This window comes from Cetorhinus maximus, chromosome 9 (genome assembly GCF_964194155.1).
Source record: "Cetorhinus maximus chromosome 9, sCetMax3.hap1.1, whole genome shotgun sequence".
NCBI classification, from domain to species: domain Eukaryota; kingdom Metazoa; phylum Chordata; class Chondrichthyes; order Lamniformes; family Cetorhinidae; genus Cetorhinus; species Cetorhinus maximus.
In genome coordinates this window covers 116,133,630-116,156,337 of record NC_135887.1, presented here as the reverse complement: position 1 = coordinate 116,156,337, position 22,708 = coordinate 116,133,630, and the positions used below count along the sequence as shown (strand labels likewise).

General features: G+C 44.9%; 1 protein-coding gene across 4 annotated transcripts in view; it reads right to left on the bottom strand.

The window, feature by feature from the left end:
* Window positions 1-22,708, bottom strand: part of mapk8ip1b (mitogen-activated protein kinase 8 interacting protein 1b) — a 184,428-nt gene that overhangs the window by 72,999 nt on the left and 88,721 nt on the right. The window contains exon 1 of one of the 4 annotated variants that reach the window (XM_078549411.1): window positions 10,129-10,249. The exons of the other annotated variants lie outside the window; for them this stretch is intronic. The gene's annotated coding sequence lies outside the window, so the exon portion shown is untranslated. Of the gene's footprint in view, window positions 1-10,128; window positions 10,250-22,708 lie in introns of those variants that run through there. 4 annotated transcript variants of the gene reach the window in all.

Genomic DNA, 22,708 nt, shown 5'->3' with positions numbered 1-22,708 from the left:
GTAATGGTGGAGGTTATGATGTCAGTTCACTGAGTACACAGGGACGCTGGCATGAGAGGGTGTGCAAGGATGAGGTTGCGTCATACTGGCAGTGCGAGCATGCTTAAACGTAATGGTGTGCATCAAAGCGTGTTTCACAATGTGAAGGGCTATGCCTAAATAATTCCTTTTCGGCCTCACACAGGCCCCAGCTCTTCTCACTCATCCCACCTCACTTTCCCCAGTCCAGATCGTCCCTCGGGCATCAAAGGGAGAAAACGATCTCCAAGGAGGCAGCATCACATCTAATTAGACCACAATCCGCCACCTCAGCACTTCGGAGGGATATAGCACTTGTGTAGACTCAGTGGCACAGGGCAAAAGTCACTGCACCAGAGTGCAGGGGGAGGTGCCAGAACTAGAGACCTCCCCCTCGGAGGAGAGAGGAAATTCATGATGATGCTCCAATGGGCAGCAATGTGCAGCCTTAGGAGTCACCTTTTGGGGCACAATATTTGGACAATCAGCAGCAGATGTCTGGGCATCTGGCAGAGTTCCCTGAGGCAGTGGGAGCTCTAGGACTGAAAATGGAGAAATCCATCACTGTCATCAGCTCCACGTTGTCCCAGGGACTCAACCGCGTGAGCTCTGACCATGAGAGATTGGCCAATCTCATAGAGACACACATACAGCAGCAATTGGAGCGGATGCAAGAGCAGCGTCTTGGCCAGAAAAGGTGCAGGCCTCCCTCAGTAGCCTGGATCAGTTCACTCAGAGTATAAGGACATCCATGGACTCCATGAGGTGCTGTGTACCCTTAACAGGATGGTTGCACTGTTGACACAGTGGTTGCTGGAATGGGCGGCTGCTGCGCACCAGTAGCCAGCTCCATCAGCCCCACCTGAAGGCCAATCCAGGGCTGTGCGGGCTACTGAGGAGGGCGAAGGTATCAGGAGCTTCACTGTACCCTCAAATTCATCCACCTCACGGGCCCCTCCGTCAGAGCCCTCGTCGGCTCCACATGTGCCAGTGACCTTGGCTGCCCAAGCAGAGGTGCAGAGGCCACAGTCTGAAAGAGGTTCCCAACCACTGCCTACACGACAAGGCCGGCCACCATGCTCCTCATTGCCAGACAAAGGAGTGAGCTGCCTGCCCCCACCTCCTCAGAGGCAAAACATTCGCTTCCTTGCTTCTTTCATTGTCCATCCATGCTTGATTTTAAGGGAGGCTCCATGATCCCAAATTGATGCAGGTCAGCAGATGCACCTCAAGCATGAGTGCTGGGTACAAGGTATTCAAGGCAAGGCACCGCAGGGCAGTGTCACACTTTGGCCTAGGCTTAATCATCACAGCTCGAGATACCATATATGCTCTTCTGCAATCCCCACTACATTGGCAGCATTTGCATTCCCAGGTGGCACAGGAAGCGTTTTGTGAGGTAAGGCGATGTTTATGGAAGCCAGGAGGGTAGCATATGGAGCCCACTGCAGAAGCCAGACCACTGAACAGAATAGATGGTGTGCAAGTTCGTTCAAAGTGCTATTGTTGCACAGTTGTGGGATCATGCAGCACAAAAAGCTTTATCTGCATGTATGTTTGCATATACAATCATATCAGCACGTACTGGATGTGAAGTCTTAAAACATAATGGTACACTCAGCATTATGGGCATGGTTTGAGTGGGCACAGGTTGGCGGCTTGGGTGCCTCATTTACAAGCACTGGCGTTTATGTGAGTGGGCAACTTCATGAAGGACTTCTTACCACGTGCGTTTGTAATATGCTGAGGCACTTGGTTTTGATGGTGAAGGTTTCAGCCATTTTAATGTTATTGAGACAAACTCACTGATGTTGTTTCTCTCCATTGTGGGGAATGGGCATTCCCCTGAGTAATTGTGGTGCCAATGTAAAAGGTTCTTTACTTGGAAGTTGCTCATCAGAGACTTGCTGATGGCAAGTGTGAAATAGGTGCACCCTATGTGAATCACTTTCACACAAGGACATCCTGGTGTTGATCCCCCTCCCCGCACAGAGTCAGTTCTGGCTACATGACCATGTCTCCCAGCTGCTCTGCTATTGGCGACCTCCTCATCCTCCTCAGTTTGGGAATCATCAGAATGGACAGAGGCTTCCTCCTCCTCATCTTCCCCATCCTCCTCTTCCTCAGGGGTTGGAGCTTTACCCATGGCATCATTGTCTTTGAATTGTAGGCCCCTCTGCTGCACAATGCTGTGCAGTATGCAACACACCACTACGACCACTATTTTAAAAAAAATAATTTATGGGATGTGGGCATTGCTGGCTGGGCCAGCATTTATTGCCCATCCCTAGTTGCCCTTGAGGTGGTGGTGGTGAACTGCCTTCTTGAACCACTGCAGTCCCTGTGGTGTAGCTACACCCCGAGTTCTGTTAGGGAGGGAGTTCTAGGGTTTTGGCCCATCGACAGTGAAGGAACAGCGATATATTTCCAAGTCAGGATGGTGAGTGACTTGATGGGTAACTTCCAGGTGGTGCTGGCCCCATGTATCTGCTGCCCTTGTTTGTCTAGATGGTAGCGATTGTGGGTTTGGGAGGTGCTGCCTAAGCAGCCTTGGTGAGTTTCTACAGGTAGCTGGTACACACTGCTGCCCCTGTTTGTCCGTGGTGGGAAGTGAATGTTTGTGGAAGGGGTGCCAATCAAGCGGGCTGCTTTGTCCTGGATGGTGTCAAGCTTCTTGAGTGTTGTTGGAGCTGCACCCATCCAGGGGAGAGTATTCCATCACACTCCCGACTTGTGCCTTGTGGATGGTGAACAGGCTTTGGGGAGTCAGGAGGCGAGTTACTCGTCGCAGGATTCCTAGCCTCTGACCTGCTCTTGTAGCCACAGTATTTATTTGGCTGGTCCAGTTCAGTTTTGAGTCAATGGTAACCCCCAGGATGTTGATAGTGGGGGATTCAGCGATGGTAATGCCATTGAGTGTCAAGGGGCAATGGTTAGACTTTGGCTTATTGGAGATGACCATTGCCTGGCACTTGTGTGGCATGAATGTGACTTGCCATTTGTCAACCCAAGACTGGATATTGTCCAGGTCTTGCTGCATTTGGACATGGACTGCACTCATCCAGGCAAGCGGAGAATACTCCATCATACTCCTGACTTGTGCCTTGTAGATGGAGGACAGCTTTTCTGAGGCATCCTGCAGGGCTCCATCTGAACAATCGAGGCACACGAAGACCAATTTCAGAAGGCCAATTGCCTGCTTGATTGCCCTCCTTGTGACAACATGGCTATTGTAATTGTGCTCTGCCTTAGTTTGAGGGGTCCTAAAGGGGATCATTAGCCAAATTCTTAAGGGGTAGCCCTTGTCCCCTAGAAGCCAACCATGGATCTGCGGAGGTGGCTAAAAGAGCTGGGAACTCTTCAGAATGGAAGCATCATGGCAGCTGCCAGAGAACCTTGCACACACTTGAAGGAAAACATTGTGTGGTCACAGAATACCTAGACACTGGTTGCGTGAAAGGACTTTCAGTTGACAAAGGAGCCTGAATGCTAAGTTGGGGCCTTTATGGCAACCTGGGTGAAATCAATAACACCCTGCACCTGAGGGAAGCCTGAAAATTGGACAAAGGCTCTAGCTCTCTGCCTCATGCCGAATCTACAGGGAAATTAATGTAATTTCTCACACACGAGCATACTGGGCATTAGTTACTTCCTTAATGTAGCTGTGTACCGCTGACTGCTCTCCTGCTGAGCCCTGGAAAGAGCCTGAGGCATAAAGATTGAGAGTGACGGTCACCTTCACAGCCACTGATAAGGCATGGGGGTTGACAGAGTGTGGTTCTAGTTGTTACTGGACCATGAAATATATGTTGGTGACCACTTCACGGCTTAACCTCAGTCGCCTCTGACACTGCTTCTCCGTCATATTGAGGTATGAGCTCGGAGGTCAGTACCCTCCCACAGGGTAGTACCAGGTTCTCCTGCCTCACCACCTCCTCCTTCCTGGTGTGTTGGCATTGACTGGCTTCTACGGCACGTTTGTGCAAGGGTGCCATGCCCATCTGGTATCTTCCTTTGCTCAAAGCGCTATGTGCCCTTCTCAAGCTCAAAGTCCTTCCTGGCACCTGGGTGCATGAGTCTTTAAGGATAAAAAATATTGCCCTGTAACTCCAGAAGCCCCACCCTCCTACTCCCTTGGGTTAAAGCCAGACAGTTGGAATTGAGATGTTGCCAATTATGGGGCAATTAATACTAATTTAAAGCACATTCCAAAGGGGTCCCTGCACCACTCCAAAAGGGCGCCCTGGCTATCCAAACAAATCCACTAATTTCAGACCTGCTCCTACCAGGTCTAATCTGTGTTTGTCACATTCCACACACCTATGGCACTAAAATCACATGCAAGTGAAGGTAGCTGCTGATTTAAATGGGCAGCTGCCTCTGCAAAATGTGCACGTTCTTGCCCGGGCCCAGTCGTGCCCCTGTGAAAACGGTAGGTGCCATGTGCAGGGGCTGGTCTTCTGATTTCTTTTGGGCTCATCCTCTATTTTCGCAATAATGAAGAGGTTTTCCGTTGTTGCAAAAATCCTGGCCAAATGCTCAAACTGCCATGGTGCGATTTGAACTCATGACTTGTGGAATATTAGTCTAAGGCCTCAGGGGTTACTATTCCAGTATGGTAAAGGTGCTATATAAATGCAAGTTGTTGAGGCTCAACGGATTCACAACGCTGCCTTTGGCTGTCGCCTATTGTTTAAACACACTATAAAATCTCCACTTGACACTCCATCTAGTTGACGTTCCAGGCCATTTCTAATTAGAGTTGCTAATGATGGTTGCACGTATCACTACAGGCTTCATCACATGACCTCCTTGCCTCCAAAAGGCCCCATCCTCATACTCCTGCCACTGGTCATCTGACACAAACACCCTCATGGGGCCCCAACTTCCTCCAGATAATTGGAAAACAATTGAATGATTCTTGACTGTCAGCTTTCTCCCACCACCTTCAACATGTCTATAACTAATTAAAAAAAGTTTTGAAATACATTTTTTTTTTTTAAAGCTCTTTTTAAAAATGCCCTATGAATTTTCTCCTGGGCTTTGCTTGTAGCGATGTCTTGGAGATTAATCTTCAATTCCTGAAGACTCCAGTCTAATCCTGGAGGGTTGCCCACCTTCTTTCCATGGCCAGGTTAGATGTGCAGCTTGTTTATGGCTACAAGCCTCATGCGGAGGGAACTGGATGATGCAGTTGCTTAGACAAGGAGCCTGCCTTCAATTGGACCCAAATGCAGAGGGAGAGCTTAAGTTAAATATTGTAATGGAGTGTTCTGCCTCTCCTAGACGAAGCACACACACGCCAAGCAACCCGCTGGCATAAAATGGGTAATGGGAGCATTTCATGATGTTAATTTTTTAACCCTGACCCTCTCTGCCTATTATTGGTGGGTTAATATCAGCCCCAATGTTGAAAATCAATGAAATGCTCACATCATTAACCTTTCACCATAAGTGTTCCATCACCTGCTGAGCACCACTAGCATTTTCTGTATTTTATTTTTAGTTTTCAATGAAGCTCTACTCTGGCTGTGCTACACACTGACCTGGGAGCGCACAGTGCTGATACTATCGTGAGGAGCTCTATTTCTTGGCACGAACATTCCATGCCTTACGGAATACAATACCTTTTGTCTCCATGATTTCTATTGCCTGGACAACATAGGGTCCATCTTGTGATGGTTGAAATGACAGGAAGAGATAGTCAAACAAGTGACCAAAAGCAGTAGGTTCTAAGGGACATCCTAAAGGAGGGCAGAGAGGTAGAGAGTAATGTTACCTGTAAGCTGCATATGGACGCAGCAAGCTGGAAGGTATAATCTAGGCTGCTCACAAGTTGTCTCCTTTAAGGCACCACACGTGCAGGGCAGTGCATTCAAATGAACACATCAGGCACAACAGAAAGAATTTAAAGGAGGTGTTGGCAGAGAGGTTAAGGGAGCTTAGGGCCTTGGCAACTGATGGCACAGCCATCAATAGTGGAGCAAATCTCAATGATTGAGTTCACGATCTGCTTACTCTCTATGCTTGTGGCGGATGCCCCCCCCTGCACACCCACTAGCACCCCCACCAAAATAACGTCTGGCATGGCCAGTACCAGAAGTGTGCATGCACACTGGGAATGTGATTTTGGAGGCAGAACATTGCTCATGACACAAAACAAAAACAGTATTACTGAGCTGAAAATCACAATTCTTATGCTGTGAGTTGCTGAATTTCTTATAGTTATAAGCCACCTTCAAGCTCAGTGTTTGAGTTTCTTTTCGATGTGTCCAAGTAACTTCACTCACTCGAGCGCCAGTTAAAAGTTATATTATTTTTATTCCAAACATTATATTTTTAAACCAGTAGGAAGAATTAATTATAAACCAGTATAGAATTAATTATAACGCAGACTAATTATCTTAGTGTCTTCCAGCTTGCTTAGCAAATCCTGATTTTCTGTGTATTTGTTTTTTTTTAAGTACAGCCACTTCAATGGAATAATTTCAGTGAAGAAACATAAGCTGTTTTTAATCATTTGTGGCTGATTCCCATGTGTAATGAAGGCAGGACAGAGGGGAGGGGGGGGGAGAGGGAGAGAGAGAGAGACAGACAGAGAGACAGATTTGTACTAGCAAATTAAAATGTCTAATCCCTCAACACCATGTGAAAAGATTCAGCTGATCTTGGTCAAGAGTGGTCTACACATTACAACTGACCTTGACGCTCTCAGAGTTGAGGAGTGAAAATAAAAGGTCAGCTCCGAGTCCTGTTCTTGCACTGCCCTTACTAAATTACCATGCAGGATCAGGCTCAACTGGATGGGCTGCTGCTTTCCTGCGTAGCCTGCCGACCTACACAGTGTGGGCCTGAGGACTAGACATCCTGGTGAAATGCCGAGGAGCAGATGGCGTCTGTGAGCCACTGAATCCCCGCTTCCAGGAGAGGAGCAAAGAAAAAAAAAACAACAAAAACAGCAGCGTTCCAGCTGTCGGGTGTGATTATTTGGCTCAATCGAAGCAACTGCTAATTTCAGAGGGTCAGGCATTGCCAATTAGGCCTCGGCTAGCGGGTGAAGGATAGCTCGAGGAAGGGAGCGAGGAGATTTCTTCCAGCCACGCCTCTCAGCAGGTCAAGAAACAATTGACTTTGACTACTTAATGAGCCATTCATGTGGGGATTTAAAAAAGAAAAGCAGACAGCAGGATTACCCCAGGGTCAGATCATTGAATCTCGCAGCACTAGAGAAGGTTATCATGCCTAGGCCAGCTCTGTGAAAGGGCTATCCAATTCATCCCACTCCCTTGCCTTTCTCCAAAACCTTGTAATATTTTTCCTTTGAGTGTTTATTCAATTTCCTTTTGAAAGTTATTATTGAATCTGCACTTTCAGTCAACACATTCCAAATAATAATTTGCTGCATAAAAAAAAATTTCCTCATCCCCTGTAAGCTGTAAGTTCTGATATTCTCTTTCCATATCTCTAACTCTCACTCCTTCAACAGTGCTCTTAAAACTACTCCTTGACCAACCTTTGGCCACCTATCCTAATATCTCCTATTCCGGCTCAGTGTCAGATTCTGTTTGCTAATTACTCTTATGAAGTGCAGCAGGCCCAAATGGCCTATTCCTGTTAAGTCCTATGAAGCACGTTGAGACGTTTGACTACATTAAAGGTGCTATATAAATGTAACGCCTTGTTGTTGATGGTATCAAGCTTACCAATAAGTTTAATGAAAGTTGGCAGGATGTATGTAAGAAGCCAACTGCATCATTGTTGTCCTTCAGGGAAGGTATCTGCCAGCCCTTCCTGATCACGTGGTTGATTCAATTTCCTTGCGCAATTAAGGATGGGCAGTAAATAGTTCCTCACAAGCATCACCCACATTCCAAAACAAATATAAGAAAGGATTTCAAGAGGGGAAAGTGACCAACAATGAATAATAAAACCAACTGCCCTGCCACTCTAAAAGACAGATCAATCCATAACTGAGACACCGCAGCTCCAGTGAACAACACGTTATATTCCAAAAAGCCAGTTGGTGAAGGATGAAACTGGAGCCAATCTTCACTCCATCTGACATTTATTTACAGAGTGAAATGTTACAAGTGTTATGGCTGCAGCCGAAGTTATTCACTCAGCAAGCCAAATCCCAAAGGGAAATTTGTCTTACTGATCATAATGCTTTTTTTGTATTCTGAAAATGAGGGGAAAGCCACTAATCCCAAAAGCATAGAACCCCAGTAACACTTTTAGGATTTTAGAATTAAAATATTTATTAACAAAGAGGAAAAAAACTTAAGCACACAAGATTAAAATTACACAGTTAAAACAGTTTTATAAAACAGTCCCCCAAAAACACCCCACTTGGTTAGAACATACAAGTAAACTACTTGACAACAGCAACCGTATAGATTTTAACCATAAAAATCCAGTAATATTACCCAAAGCAAAACAGCTGTCATTTTAGTAAAACGTATACCATACAACTTCTCACTCTCTTCCACTCTGCTGTGGAATCAAATAAAGTTCAGGAACAGATTGCTCTCTGAAAACAAAGACTTCTCTGGCTTGAAACTGGTTGGCTGCTTCAAATTAACAGCTTTTCTCCGCACAGAGCTGGTCCCAGGGCATCTCCCCCACATAACCAACGCAACTCAGCTAAACATCTTCCCTTAAATATCCTTTTCCCTTTGATCTTAAGCTCCATTGTTCTAAGCACCTCTTTGAACTAATTTTCTTCCAAAATATAAAAATCTTTCATATCTTCCTATTGCCTCCACTTATGGGTCAAATAAAATTTAATAACCTTCCCTTTCACCTATGAAGCCTTTGTAAGTTGTAAAGGTCCCTTGTCACTTCTAAACTCCCTTTGAAAATTAACAGCAGAAAAGTCAAGTTCCTATTGATCTTATAATGCAAATTTCCAAATCAACCTATTTATTTGTACCTTCAACTTCAACATATTCTCTCGTTACAAATGTATCTAGCACATTTACCTTTCATCTTTCTGCTCCTACAAACAGGCTGTCTTTACTAACTTTCCCCCAGCTTAGTTAGACACGCACTTCTTTATAAAATATCACCATATTCCCAAAAATATTTTAAGAATAACATCCATCTTCACACAAACACAGCTTCTAACTCAACCACACTATAATTTAAGTAACTCTTAAATGTGCTCAAGTGGATTATTGCCCTCCATTTCCATATAATTAAACACAATTAATACATAATTAACACAGGCAAGCAAAACAACACAGAAGAAAGAGGCTGGGACCCTGTTTCAAATATGGAGATCGGGTTCGTTGACAACATCAGGGACCAATCTGCAAATCCAAATTGGGGCATCAGTCAGGGAAGAGAAGGGAGTGAATGAGGAGTGGAGGAAAGGGGGAGTGGGAAGAGTGGAGGGAGGTAGGGACTGAGGAAACAAGGGAGTTTTTTTTTTAAACTGACAAAACCTGCCTGGAGCTAAATCTCAGATCAGAACATGTCCAAATGGTAGGTTTAAAATTTATTTTTCAGATTTCTCTGTGGGTCAGAAGAGGCAGGAGTGCCCCAGGCTGCATAAGGAAGCCTCGAGCTTGTAACAGGCTGAACAGCACCCCCACTACCCCTCCCAGTTTCAAGAGCTGACAAATATGCCTCCTGCCACCCAGCTCATCCCTCAATTATGACCAGACACCGACACCCCACCCCTTCCCCCCTCCACTCAGATTGCTGACAGACACCTCCAGAACAAACCCAATCGTGGATGCAATCGCACATTCACAACCACAACCATCCCCCAAGCCCTCCCCACTCCACCCTTTCCCGATCATGGCTCTGAACCTCCCCCTCCCTTCAAACTAACTGCCAGGGTCTGACCCTGAGGATTTCTGGATCCTGCCTCCTGATCGGAATTCCTGCTCCAGTTCCTGTCTCTCCAGCAACCCCCCCAACTCGTTGTCAGGTGGGAGTTGGCAACATGTTAATGAAACAATTAACTCGTCATTAAGATCGACAGGGGCACTGGGTCCCCAGCCTTACCGGGATTTTCCCCACACTTTATTTGGGGCTAATGTGGCTGACAAGACTGTTAATCAGTCCGATTCTCCAACACAGTGCAAGCCCATAACCACGTACCTTCAGTTTAAGATCCAGATCCCAGCCTTCATTTGCTTCCCCAATGTAAAGATCATCTCCTGATCTGTCACAGCAGGCAAAGGGTCATAAATGGAACTGCCAGAAACAATGTAGCTTAACTCTTGCACACACACACGCGCGCACACACACACAGCTAAGCTCTCAATGCCCCTGTGAAATTCATTACCTCATCCATTACTGCATTAGATCATCCCTTTCTAAAGCTGTCTCCAGCAAAATAGGACTGACCCACCCTTTACTGGTACTGATGGGTCAGCGCTGGCCAAGCCACAGGTTCAGAACGGCTTCTCAGCTGGGTGACAGTTTGTGACTGGAACAGTCTATGGATCAGTTACAGTTACCACTGCAGTAAGGAAGTCATTAAACATCACAAGTACTCAGCTGGAGTCCAGAGATCTCATTAACCCTTTTCTCAAAGCATAAAGTGAATAATTATGGGTCTCAAAATGATCCTATCACATAACTTATCAAAATAAACATCTCTTTTTTGTGCTTTGTGTCAGTTCCACAGGTATACAGGATACAAATTGCTGTATATTCACAGAATCACAGTGCATAAGAGGCCCTTCGGCCCATCAAGTCTGCACTGACATATGAGAAACACCTGACCTACCTGCCTAATCCCATTTACCAGCACTTGGTCCATAGCCTTGAATGTTATGACGTGTCAAGTGCTCATCCAGGTACTTTTTAAAGGATGTGAGGCTAACCTGCCTCCACCACCCTCCCAGGCAGCGCATTCCAGACCGTCACCACCCTCTGGGTAAAAAAGTTTTTCCTCACATCCCCCTTAAACCTCCTGCCCCTCACCTTGAATTTATGTCCCCTCGTGACTGACCCTTCAACTAAGGGGAACAGCTGCTCCCTATCCACCCTGTCCCTGCCCCTCATAATCTTGTACACCTCGTATTGTGTCAATTCAATGCAGAAAGGGATGCTTCCCCTTTTGGGAGAGACAGAAATAGGGGAAACCGTTTAAAAATAAAGGAACTGCATATTATGAGCGGGGGACGGATGGCTTGCACCCTCCTCCCCCCACCGCAGTGTGGGGTCAGTGTGAGCCCACCCACAGCCATAATGTGCTGTGGGCAGGTTAAAGCGGCTGCCAGTGGGACTTCTACCCCTCGTTGTGGAGGAAGTCCGGGCTGCCCCTAATGTGCCAAGGCCCACTCCCCCCAACGGTAGTAGCCCCCCCTTCCTTCCCACCCTTTTAAAAAGTTTTAAACAAACAGCCTGCCCATTAACGCCTGACTGCCCATATCAACCATATTGTGGCATGGCAGCATGTTATTAGGGTCAACTGACTTGTTAATGAGCTCAATTGATCCTCAATTATTTATTTAAACATGGCGGATGGGCTGCTGATTTCGGTCCACCTACCGTTTTATGAAGGCGAGCTCAGGGGTGGGTGGGTGGGAAGATGGTGGGTGGGCACCTGCCCCCCCCCCACCCCCCAAACGTACAGCCAGCAGGAGCATGTAAAATCCAGCTCAAGGGGTCTCCCATTTAAGACCAAGATGAGCAGCAATTTCTTTCTCTCAGAGGGTCGTTAGTCTGCGGAATTCTCTTCCCCCAGAGAGCAGTGGAGGCTGGGTTACTGAATATTTTTAAGGCTGAGTTAGATAGATTCTTGACTATCAAGGCAGTCAAAGGGAATCTGGGGTAGACAGGAAAGTAGAGCCCACAATCAGATCAGCCATGATCTTAGCAAATGACAGAGCAGGCTCGAGGGGCCGAATGGCCTACTCCTGCTCCTAAATTCATAATGTTCGTATGTCATGATACTATTGTATAAATATTTAACAGACTGGTGTCAAATTTTACTCTGTCATTTTAACGGCAGGTTTAACCACATTTTAATATGAGCATACAATGACATCTCCCACAGTCCTTTCCACCCGGTAACTGTTTTGGTTACGAGATATTATAGACTCTGTTATTTTCTCCATTAACATTATACAATATATGATACCTCACTGGCACTCAAAGAAAAAAAAAGACTTGCATTTATATAGCACCTTTCACAACCTCAGGGCGTCCCAAAGCACTTTACAGCCAATTAGGTGCTTTTTGAAATGTAGTCGCTGTTATAATGTAGGAAATGCAGCAGCCAGTTTGCACACAGCAAGCTCCTACTAAAAGAAATGTGTTAATGACCAGATAATCTGTCTGTTCTGATGTTGGGTAATTATAGGAGATCAGTGGACATCAGGAGGTGGTTCTGTTTCCCAGAGTGAAGTGGATCTGTGGAACAAGCTACTGGCTCATACACTGGATGCAGATTTGTCGAATTCCTTTGAGCAGGATTTGAACTAGGTTTCTGGCTGAGGCGGAGATCGCCTTGCAAAAAAGTAGGGAATTATCCAAATCAGCGTGATCCCCTGACTATTTTCAATCACCTTCGGAAAGCAATTTGCCTGATTCTTACTGTTCCAGTGAGGTTCTGGAACAGCATCTCATCTTTTAATTAGGCACTTTACAGCCTTCTGGACTTGACATTGTGCTCAACAATTTCAGACTGTAAACTCCGTCCCCCCATTTTGTTTCCTCTTCTTTGCAAATTTCAGCTTTCCTCTTATTTTTTGCTTGCAGTCAGCAGCACACCTGCTCTAGGCATACATTTTGCTTCTTCGTTTCTTTTCTTGATCAATCTCTATTCCCTTTGGCCCTGGAAGGCTAACTCTTCTGTCATTCAATCTCTCCTGTCTTCCACCCAGCCACAGACCTTCCTTTTGACCTTGTCCCACCAACTCTTTACTCAAAGCCTACGTGTAGTGACTGTAGCTTTGAGACTTACTGTACTGTGTAGTATCGTGTGCCAGTGTGAACAATTCAGCCCGGAAGCACGGAGAACCTTAGGGGTGGGGTTTGTGTCTAGTTGTGGATCTTGATGGAAGCATGTAACTGCTGCTGAAGCCCTGTAAATAAAGTTCACTGTTTTTTATGGGAAACCTGTCTGGTTTCCCCCCATTTAATTTTTTTTTTACAATTTGTATTTACAAGAACAACTACATCCGTGACATTATAAATATATACAAGGGCTCTAAAATTATAAGTTCAGTCCCTCAGGTGGTTTCCTGTTCCGGGTGGATCACGACTTTCAAATCTCTTACAGAATCTTCATTTTCTGGAACTGCAGCAACATCAGGTACCTTCTTAGGCACAGGCAGCTCAGTGTTATCCACTCTGCCAGAGACATCTGGTATGTCTATCCTTGGTTGATCAATCACAACAGGGACCCACAGGTTCCACAATGGCTACAGGTGGAACATCGGTTTGTTGGGGTATCACCCTTCTTTTCAAATGATCCACGTGTTTTCAGGTGATCCAGCTCTCCACTCCTACGTGGCACGACAACGGTCCGGTCACAGAAACTATTACAGCAGGTAACCAACTCGATCCACCACCAAAGTTTCATACAACTACTGTTTCACTGATAGTAAATTCTCACTCTCGACTGTCCAAATCATGAGTCACTTTTTGACCCCCTTGACTGTTCTCTACCTCCCCCTCTAAATTGGGGAATACCAGGCTTAATCTCGTATGAAGATAGTGCTTCATAAGTAATTCTGAAGGTGTTGAACCTGTAGTAGTGTGGGGGGGGGGGGGGGGGGGGGGGGGGGGGGGGGGTCATTCTATAGTGAAACAGGAAACGTGAAAGTTTAATCTCCAAATGATCCTTTTGATAATTTTTTCATCTGAACTTTAAGTTTGTACTGCTCTCTTGGCCAATCCGTTAGATGACGGATGATATGGTGCTGTCTTTGTGTGTTTGATACCATTTAGGCTCACGAATTTTTGAAGTTCAGTACTGGTAAACGCAGTACCATTGTCTGAGACAATGACTTCTGCAAATTCATGTATGGAAATTCTTGGGCGTAACCTTCCTTTAGTCACACATGATGTTGGCGATCTAACTTCGTACACATCTAACCATTTGGAATGTGCATCAATTATTAGTAGAAACATGGTACTTAGAAATGGACCTACTTAATCTATATGCAGTCACACCTAGGGTTGACCAGGTCATTCCCACAGGTGCAGTGGGGCTGCAACAGGCAACTTCTGTAGTTGCTGGCCCTGCAGACAGTGTTTAGCCACATTTTCTACATCACTATCTATACCTGGCCACCAGATATTGCTCTTTGCAAGCCTTTTCGTTTTGGAAATTCCAAGATGCTTGTTATGCAACTCAGTTAAGAATGGTTCCCTTCCTTGTGAAGGGATGATGACTCATGCACCCCATAATAGGATACCATCCTGACTAATCAATTCATTCCTTTGAGTGAAGAATGGCTTCAATTCCTTGGGGCCTGGTTCCTGGGACCATCCTTTCAAAACTTGGTCTCGTACTCTAGACAAGGCTGGATCACGGTTCGTCTGGTTTCTTATTTGTCTTGCGCAGACTGGCAGAGAATCCAGGAAATTCATTGCTAATATGATCTTTTGGGGTGTTGGAGCATGTTCAATGCTGCGAAGGAAGATGACTTAGGGCATTTGCATTGACTATATACATCACTGGTCTGTGCATAAAAGTATATTCAAATGCTGATAAAATCAAAGCCCATCTTAGAATTTTTGCAGAAACTAGGAGAGGGATAGCTTTTTCTTCACTAAATAGACCCAAGAGCCGTTTGTGATCAGATACTATAGTAAAGTGTCAGCTATATACATACTGGTGGAATTTTTTAACTCCAAAAATAATCGATAATCCTTCTTTCTCGATTTGGGAATAAAACTTCTCGGCCGTGGAGAAGGTTCTGGATACATAGCCTAATGGTCTTTCTGGGCCATCATCCATCTTGTGCATAGTACCGCTGCCAAGACATAGGGGGAGGCGTCACAAGTTAGCACCAATTCTTTTATTGGGTCGTAATTTACTAACAAGGTGCAAGAGCTGTTTGACTTTCGTGAAGGCTTCTTCTTGACGTGACTTCCAAGTCCAACATTGTTTTTTCTTTAACAATGCGTGTAGAGGGGCTAGGGCCGTCGATAAGTTGGGTAGGAATCGGCCATAATAATTTACCGTACCCAAGAATGACTTGAGCTCTGAGACATTTGTAGGTGAGGGCGCCTCCTTTATAGCTTTAACTTTTTCTTCTACCAGGCGTAACCCTTGGGCATCCATCTGGTAGCCCAAGTAAACAACTTCACTTCACTGAAAGGTACACTTTTCCTTTTCCAAACACGCCCCTGCTTCCCAGAATCACTTTGAGACTTCTTCTAAGTTGGCCAAGTGTTCCGCTTCTGTTAGCCCAGTTATTAGCACATCATCCAGGTAGACCATGACTTGAGGTAGTCCTTGCAGCAAGCTCTCCATCGTCCTCCGGAAAATCGCGCTGGAAAAACACTGAAAGGCAAGTGCGTGTATTGATACAACCCTGTGTGTGTGTTTATGGTTACAAATTCTCTGGCTGTGTCAACCAGTTCCATCTGCTGATACGCGTGACTTATATCTAATTTAGTGCAAGTTCTCCCTCCTGCTAATTTGGCATACAGATCCTCGGTCCTGGGGATATGGCACTTGTCCAACTTGGCAGCCTTGTTTACTGTTAACTTGTAATCCCCACAGATAATGATGGTCTATTCTGGTTTCAAGACATGGGCTATGAGTGCTGCCCATTCCGAAAATTGAACTGGCTGAATAATACCCAGCTTCTCTAAACAGTTTAATTCAATGTCAACCTTCTCCCTCAGGGCATAATACACAGGCTTGGCTTTAAAAAAAAAAGAGTTGCTTCAGAGTCAACATAGATCTTAGCCTGCAGGCCCTTGATTTTCTCCAGTTCCTCTCGAAAGACCTTGTCATATTTCTTTAGCAGCTCTGCTGGTCCTCTAGCTATCAGCTGGAAAATTTCAGACCAATTAAGTTTGATTTCTTTTAACCAGTTATGATCTAGAAGGCTTGGCACTTTATCTTCCACTACAATCACGGAGCTATGCTGTCTGGTGCTTGTAATAAACAGGTACAGTGGTAACACCTTTCACTTGTATGACCTCACCAGGATACATTTTCAATTTGGCTAAAGTCTGCAACATATTCAATTGTTGAGCACCCTTGTTTAAATATTTGAATGTGTGCTCCCCAATTACAGTGGCTGATGCCCCGGTATCCACTTTCATAACCAAAGATTTTGACCTGCAGAGTAACAGTGATTGGTTCTGTTTTCCCTACTTTCACATTAAATAGAGAACAAACATCGGAATTAGTGGTTTCTGGTTCTTCCACATTATGTACTTCACTCAGTTTAGTTTGCTGCCTGGGAGTCTGTCTCAATCTTGCTTTACCTTGCTTCAGTATGTGCCCTCTTTTATGACAATAATGGCACTCCACCCCTTTAAAATGGCAAGTTTCAGGGATATGGTGACTTCCACATCCGTAACAATTCATTTTCAGATTTGCCGCTGAGCTGTCTCCTGCATATTTTAAAACTTGTCGGGTAACAGGGACTGTCTCTCGCTTCGTGGCTGACTTCCTGGTTCCCGTCCCATGCCCGGTGGTCTGTTCCCGCCCCAACTGGAAAATGGCGCTGTTTTGTACACCCTGTAAGGCCTGCGAATCCTGCTCACTGCTTTCCATCAGAAGCCGCCATTTCCGGTGCTCTTTTAAAATTGATATTTACTTCAGCTAATTACCCGTCGTTGAATGGAATCATCGTGCACACTACAGACCAAATGATCTTTAACATATTGTTTAGGGTCTCCCTGAATCAGAGTGTTCAGTTAGTGGTTTCAACTTCGCTACGTATGAAGCTATGGTCTCTCCTGGGGCTCTTACTCTCAAATTAAAGTTGAGCATCGCATGATTACAGATGGTTTGGGTTGAAAGTGATCCTTTATGAGGTCTACCAATTCGCTGAAGGTCTTCAGGTCAACAGCATTCAGGGCTGTCAAACTACAGATTAAATTATAAATTTTACTCCCACAGGCTTAGGAGAATTGTTTTCCTTTTTACCTCCGCCGTTATTTCGCCTGTTGGAAAAAGAAACCGAAGCGTTCTATATTCTGACTACAATCCCCTGTGGATGAGTCAAAGGGGTCAGTCCTGCCAAAATGTGGTAAACCTGGTGTGTATATTTTCCCTTTCTTCTGTTTAAGACAAGATACTCACATTCACTGGGCAAGGGACAGCACTGGAACTAATTTATCCTCGTCACCAGTTATTATGGACTTGATTTTCCAGACAGGTTTCTCATAGGAAACAGTGAACTTTATTTACAGGGCTTCAGCAGCAGATACATGCTTCCATCAAGATCCACAACTGGACACGAGCTCCACCCCTAGGGTTCGCCACGCTTCGGGCTGATTCATTCACACTGTCATGTGATACTGCACAGTACAATAAGTCTTAAAGCTACAGTCACTACATTCCTTCAAGCTACAGTTACTACACCATGACAGCTCTAACTTTTCCCAGATCTGATTAAAAGCCACACACAGACCTGAAATGTTATCTCTGTTTCTCTTTCTACACAGATGCTACCGAACTTAAGTTTTTTTCCAGGATTTTCCATGTATATTCTCCGATTCCTTCACCAGTTGGCCTGGATTTTTATCTGTACTTTCACCTCTCCTAGCAGATTACATAGCTGGGCAGTATATATTGTATAATGTCCCAGTATGTGGGGAGAGTTGGATGGGCAAGAGGGCCTATTCCCATCAGCCATTGCTCCTATGTTCATAGCACACTGGTAACCCATGTTGAGTCCATTTGATGATGGTGGTGGATGGTGGGGAAATTAGAGGATTATTACAATTACTGTTGTTTAATTCAGACTCTGGGTTCATGTTTATCTTCAACATTTTGCAGCTTTTAATTAGGTGACCAACACAGACGACAGGCAGAATAGCCTCCTTCTGTACTGCAACTATTTTCCAATTCTATGATTTGTAATGGTGGGTTGTGGTGCAACAGTGAAATCCTCTAGAGTATAATGAAAAAATAGGGGTATTCACTTAATCATTTTTTCCAGTTCAGTCTGAGGGAATACGAGTTTGTTTACTTTTTTTATTCATTCTATTTCTCATGATCTTATGTTCATGGATGTGGGCGTTGCTCACATGACTGTATTTATTGCCCAATCCTACGTGCTTTTGGGAAGATGGCGGTGAGCTGCCTTCTTGAACCACTGCAATCTGTGTGGTGTAGATACACCCACAGTGCTGTTGGGGAGGAGTTCCAGGGTTTTGACCCAGCGACAGTGAAGGAACGGCGAAGTAGCTTCAAGTCTGGTGTGTGACTTGGAGGGGAACTTGCAGGTGGCAGCATTTCCAAATGCCTATTGCCTTTGTTCTATAGGACACAGGTTTAGAGGTGCTGTCCAAGGAGGCTTGATGAAGGAGTTGCTGCAGTGCGTCTTGTAGATGGTACACACTGGTGGCACTGTGTGCCAGTGGCTGAGGGAGCGATTGTTTAAGGTAGTGGCTGGGGTGCCAAGCAAGTGGACTGCTTTGTCCTGGATGGTGTTGAGCTTCTTTAGTGTCGTTGGAGCTGCACTCATCCAGTGGGGTGTATTTTCAATTTATTTTGACGTATGAATAATGTCAGGATAGGGGTACATGCAAAAGGGAGAATCTAATTGCTTTCGCTTCAATGCGACACATAACTGAGGGCCTATATTTGGTGTAAAGGGGATTATTTTGGGGTGAAAGACCTGGATCCTGTTTTAAGCTGAGCCAACTGTTTTTTTAAAAACCTACTGACATCTATTTCCAGTCTGAGAATACACCATGGGCATTTACTAGCATATTAATATAACGGGTGATGGTGTATATGAAATGCACCAAATATTTTAATGTAAGAAGCAACATTATTTATGTACAGCATGCAGTATTTTAACAGGGCCTAACATTCATGGACCTTTGGATCTACAATCATTTGTTAACAAAAATTAGCATTTGAAATTTCTTAGGATCATTGTCTGAATTGGTATTTAGAGCTGGTACAGATGTGGCATCGATAGCACAATACTGTGTTTTCATTATAAACCCAGACAGATGAAATCCCCTGTTCCCACAGTGAAGCACTTGTATATACAGATCATAATGAACATTGTTCTGTTTATATCACATATTTAGAATAACATGAATCTGAATACACAAACCAAGCATCAACAAAGCTTTCCTATTTGTAATGGAAAGCAGGACGAACATGCTTGGTGGCCTTTTTTTTGGCAAGGCTCACTCAGTTATGTGACACAATCACGTCTTAGAATTATAGGGCTGAATTTTACACTGGGTGGGGGGTGCGGCGTGATCCTGCCTTCGCTTGGCTAGTTCTCCCCTTTAGCTATTAAATGCCCTTTAATTGGCTAGGGATGAGATGTCCTCCTCTCACCAAGTAGTCCCGCCTCAGTGAGTTGCTGCTCAATTGAGAGGCCGGCAGCTCTCACATACCAGCAGCGCCACCATGAGCATTGGTCACTGCTAGGACTGCAGCGACTGCAGTGGATAGGAAGGCATTCAGCTTTAGAAACGGGATACAAGCTGAGATTGGGGTCTCATCAGGGCCAGGCTGACATGCCACTTTAAGGGGTTGGAGGGGTGGGGGTCGAGGGCATAGTCCGAAATGGTAAGGGGAGAACTTGGAGGGGTTCACACGTTGGGAAGTGGGGTGTGTCATCTGTTGGGCAGAGGCTACCCAAAGAGGAACCCATAGCCCCCAACAGCCTGGCATAAGGCTCTCCAGATAGACTGGTGACCAGGTTTCAGTCTCTGCTGCAATGGGTAAAATCCCTGTGGCTGCAGGAAGTGGCCCTTAATTGGCCACAAGGCCCTCAATTGGTCCATGGGAGGACAGGCCACCCAACTTGCTGTGGGTAAAACACCTGCAGGGTCAGGCAGGCAGGTGATGGGTATGGCGCCATTGGCCTGACGCTCAAGTTTACACCTCCCCCACCTGTTCCTGAAGGTCGTGGGGGGAGTAATGTTCAGCCCATGGAATCTTCCAGCATAGTAGGAGGTCATTTAGACCGTTGTGCTTGTTCTGGCTCTTTAAAAGATTTGGTTAATTAGTCCCACTACCCTTTGTTCTTTGCCCATAGGCCCACAAACATTTCCTTATCAAGTACTGATAGAAGGATTGAGAACCAGCGGACTCGATTTGAAGTGATTAGGAAAAATCTTCCTTAACCTTGTAAGTCGGCTAATCACAACTTCTCTAGTCTCAGCCACATAACTGAAGTTCCTCATCTCTGGTGCCAGTCTGGTAAATCTACTCCGAATCCTCTCTATTCTAATAAACTATGACTGGGCTGATTCCATACTTGAGGAAGGATGTGAGGATCCTCGAGAGAGTGCAAAGGAGATGAGGGTTTTTAGCTACAAGGTTAGGTTGGAAAAGCTGAGGTTGGTCTCCTTGGAGCAAAGGAGAGTAAGGGGAGATCGGGTAGAGGTGTACAAGATTATGGCAGGTCTAGATAAGGTAGACAAAGAAAAGCTGTTCCGATCAGCTGATGTATAAAGACGAGCAGACACAGGTTTTGGGCAAGGGATGCAGGGGAATGTAAGGAATAACTATTTTAAGCAGCAAACATAATGACCAGAAATGATCAATGATTTCAAAAGGTAATTGGATGGGCACTTCAGGGAAATAAACTTGCATGGTTACAGGGATACAGCGGGTGAATGGGACTAAGTGAGTTGCTCTACATCCAGTGCAGAGCTGGCATGAACTCAATGGGCTAAATGGCCTCTTTCTCTGCCATAATGACTCTGTGATTCCCCCACTATTGCCAATCACATCCACCCAAAGCTAAAAACTAGGAAACACAGTCATCTTCTGGGAAAATCCTCAGGGTCGGGGAAGATGAACCCTGGTAAGACTGTCAAAATAACTAATGAGAGAGATGCACAATAGACAAAATCAGACGCAGTCTTAGATGGTTATCTGACCCATTTATCCCCAGATGACATTTCCCCTGCCTCAGCATTTCACTGCTGAATGTGAAATCAATTGCTGGAATAAGCACTGGGGTTTTTCAGCCACAGGCTGTGCATTCATGAGGAATATATAATTTACTGCTTCCATCTGTTCCCCAAACTGGGACACGGAGTTCAACTAACAATCAAAACCCTTTTCACTATCGTTCAAAATTACCCCCTAATGTTATTTGTGTGTTTCTAGAGGAAAAATAAATTAATTAAAAACTGAGAAAATTAGAAACAGTTGACTCTGTAATTGTAACCATTAATATATACCATCAGTGTACCTGTCTCCTGTTCCTTTACTTAAATCTTTAACCACACCCTTTGGCCTTGCACAATCATCCCTTTTGTTCTTTAATCACTCCTGCTGTCCAGCCAATCGCAGGCCTTTCTGTTTGTTCTTTCCTCCCCTTCCCCCTGTCTCTGTATTTGCTGTATTCAATCCCTTCACAATCTCCCAGTTCTGATGAAAGCCACGAACTGAAAGGTTAACGCTGTTTTTCTCTCTCTCTCTCGCACACCACAGAAGCTACCTGACCATCTGACTGTTTTCCAGCATTTTCTGATTGCATTTTAGATTTCCAGCATCTGCAGTATTTTCCCCGCGCTCTCTGACTGTTCCCCGCTTGTGGATGTAAAGACTTCTGTTTATCTACTGATGTTATGTGCCAACTGATACCAACAATGCCAATGGTGGGGTGGGGGTGGGGAGTCACGAGTATGCTGTGTACTGAGCAGCGATCTGTGACAATAGTCAGCACTGGGTCAGTAACAAGCGTAATGAAAAACAATTAGAGGACATGGGTGCCAAGTTTATTGGCATTGTGACATGACTAGAGAAAGAAAGCAAATGCCAGGATTTAGCTGAGTGGTTAAGGAGAGAAAGAGGTTGCCAATGTTACATCAAATCACACCGAGTCTTCAACACAGAAACAGGCCATTTCACCCAACTAGTCAATGCCAGTGTTTATTCTCCATACAAGCCTCCTCACATCCTAATTCATTTCACCCTATCTGCATATCCTTCTATTCCTTTTACCCTCATGAATTTTGTAGTAATTATGGTTTTATTTAGTGTGTAATGTATCTTTAAGAATAATACTTGTTAGGCAAGATCACATGATCTGTAGTAACAATAGGAGAGTAGCGTGGGCTACCTCAGCAGTGTAGAGATAGGGGTGGAGTTGAAAGCACACGTACAGTTGCTGCTGAGTATATTGTGAATAAGCTTAAAGTTTCCACCCAAGAAGTGTCTGCTGATCAACTCTATCACTAACAGTACAACTCAGCCACCCTACAACAAACTGGTGATGAGGATAAAACAGGATTGAACAGAAGAAATCAAGGTAGAAAGAAATCAGCACTGCACCTTGCCCTGCTTGGTTGTGAGTAGCAAGCTCCATTAGAATTGAAGTTATCCCCTCTCAAAATGCCACAATTTGGGAGAATTAGTCATTTTGAACCATCTCTCATTTTGAGATGATTGGTCTCAATACATAGAATGCTTCATGTTCTTTTTGCAAGGGAATGAGATTAGGGGTGGGGAGGGGGAGAAAGAGAAGAAGCAAGTGATCTTCTTGAGTACTTGAGGGAGCAAAACCTACAGCTTGATTTGAAATTTAATGGCACCCAG